Consider the following 2781-nt stretch of genomic DNA (forward strand, 5'->3'; position numbering starts at 1 on the left):
TTAGCATATCTGACTACACACCACGCTTGCTGTCATGATGATAATGGACTACACCTCTGAACTGCATATTAAATGTTTTCCTTTATAAGAGTTTCTTGGTCATGGTGTCCCTTCACAGCAACAGAGATCCTAACGAATACAAACACATTGTTAAAATTTTCTGTTTCCAATAGGGAAGGACACAATATAGACATGAAAGACATTCCAATATATGTTCCTTTGCATACATATGGGTAATCATCATTACTCTTATTATTTTTTTTATTTATAAGATGGCAGATGGTCTTTTATTGAAATATTTTCTCTTGTTGCTTCTCAAGCTGGTCATGCCACTGCACCTCTGTTGATGTCATCAATGACATCATAAGTGTGGCAGCCATTCATATTGCAGCCCACAGACTGTGCAGTTTCCTAGGATCTCTTTAATATTTCCAGAAAGTTCTCTGGCTAAAGACCTGTGTCACATCTGCCAGGCAATGTTAATAATCTCGTCAAAGAGACATTTCCATTGTGTTTAATGTTTTTTCTGCTTCTTCCTGTCTCTTGGTGGCTCCTTGATGGCTTTCATGATCTGGGTAGAAGTAGAGGGCACCTCCTGTTCTGTTCTGGATGATCAGTTTCACTATACTCTTCATGCCTTTCCAGTCACTGGTTGCTTTGGCTTTGACATCACTAACTTTTATTGGAGACAGAACCAGGAGTCCTATTTTGGGTGCCAAAGCAAATGTGACACCGACCTCACATCCTGTATACCTCAGGTATACGACTTTGGTCTCTTTGGGATCGAACTTGGGTAACATGGTGGAGGTGGCCGGTGTCAGATGAACTCGAATTTGGGATTACCAAAGAAAGTTGCATCATTGCCTCCTCTGAGCCTAAAAGCAGATGGGTAATCATTATTAAAATTTCCCCTATATATTTTCTTTTCTCATTGACATCCACCAGCTTTAAGAAATCCTACACCTCATATTTTCTTCATATGAGCCTGGTCTAACTAGAAACTAAAAGACGGAAAATATTAGAATGTGCAACAACCAGCAGAGTAGAAAGCCTTCATAAAGTATTGGTAGAAAGCTACATACAGTAGCTTCTTGCTTGGAGACATCTAAGTTGTTGGTGAAGGTTTCTGTGTTTCCTAGGTAATGCCCAATTTCCAGAAACTATTATCAATAAATAAAGCACCCTTAAGACAGTCACCAGAAGCAACAGAGAGGCACATTAGTTAACCCTACAGGGTCAGAAGGCTAAGAAGGAGTTAGGCACTGGATCTTGGTAGGTCTGTTGACTTGTTCTGAGACCCTGAGATGATTCTTCTTTTAGGTTCCTACGTTCTTTAGCAACAAGGTGGGTTTTTGTGGAGTTTCACAGCCTACTTTATTGTGGATGCTGCTTTTTCATCTTAAAGACCATAATCCTTTCCCTGCTCTGGTCACTATGGCCTACAGATATCAGAAAATAATGCTATCCTATAATTGTGCAGAAAATATTTTTCATTACACATATCTTTTGACTCCATTTATAAAGCTCACAACAGACTAAAGTACCAATGTCACTAAAATCTAACTTGGTCAACCAATAAACTTTGTTCAGATTACTTATGTAAACATGAATGAGGGCCTATTTACAGGAGCAGAAATGACTCAAAGACAGCTGCATCACTACAGCCTATGCCAACAGAGCCTGAAACTCACAAAACCTTGGAACCTAGAACACATTGCAAAGCCTCCACTCAGCTCAACAGTTTGGATAATGTGGTTTGCAAATGACTCTTGTCTAAACCTCTTTCAGGTAACTGGTTTGATCTCAGAGTTATTTTGTAATGTTGCATGACTGAGTGAGTGTACTCAGCTTTTTACTCTTTATTCTGGCAAGAAGGGGCTTAGTGAATCTGGTCAGTTTTGAGGATATTCTAAAGCTATTTTGAGTTATTTACTTCTGTGCTTTAAAATCTTTCCTGTAGGAGTACTGTTCCTTGCTGAGAAGTAACTGTTACATAGCACCTAGTGATTAAGAGTCTTTTACAGATTGAAGAAGGACACTCGAAAGAAATACCACACTAGCTCAGAATTGAGAAATAGATAGTTATTCATTTAGGGGCAGACTCACAAATCAGAATCCTCTGCTAGAACGGAGACCAGAAACCAAACCCTGCAGCTGGAAAAGAGGCTGGATGCATGCTTTATATCAGCATAAAAAGTATGAAAGACAATGCCCCAGAGGGCTAGTAACTACTGGCTATAAGACTTCCTACAGCACAAAATTATATTCAATAACAAATATATTCAATGATTATACTATCCTAACTTGTTTAAGTCTTGTATAATAAATAACTTGGCCAAGTCATGAGAGGAAAGTAACTACAACTATCTACTACTGGGTGTAAGACTTCCTACAGCAACAGATGTCCAACATTTGTGTGTTGAAATGTTCAATCTTGATGATTAATGGGATTGTGATGGCTTTTCTTACCAATTATGAATATCTTTGTTCCTTTCTCATTGAAGATACATTCTCTATGTGGACTCCTTTTAGGGTTATAGGTATTCTTTGTTACAACCTTGAGCCCTAAACCTCGTGGTTGTATGGACGTAAAGAGTAGGGAAGGTGGACATGAAAGCCATTTTCTCTTAAACAGTTGACAGACTAGTTGATAAATAACAGTGACCTGTGTGCAGGCCCAGCACATGTCTGAGAACCCATGAGTTTCATGTAATCTATTTCAGTTGGATGACACTCGACTTGGAGAAAAATCAAATGTGTAATGTTTGTATAATCAGGAAT

At 38.6% G+C, this 2781-nt stretch overlaps 1 pseudogene; it reads right to left on the reverse strand.

The window, feature by feature from the left end:
- Positions 1-324: 324 nt before the first annotated feature.
- LOC142859200 (large ribosomal subunit protein uL11 pseudogene) lies at positions 325-800 on the reverse strand (annotated as a pseudogene).
- Between the last annotated feature and the right edge of the window lie 1981 nt (positions 801-2781).

Source organism: Microtus pennsylvanicus, chromosome 10 (genome assembly GCF_037038515.1).
Source record: "Microtus pennsylvanicus isolate mMicPen1 chromosome 10, mMicPen1.hap1, whole genome shotgun sequence".
Classification (NCBI taxonomy): domain Eukaryota; kingdom Metazoa; phylum Chordata; class Mammalia; order Rodentia; family Cricetidae; genus Microtus; species Microtus pennsylvanicus.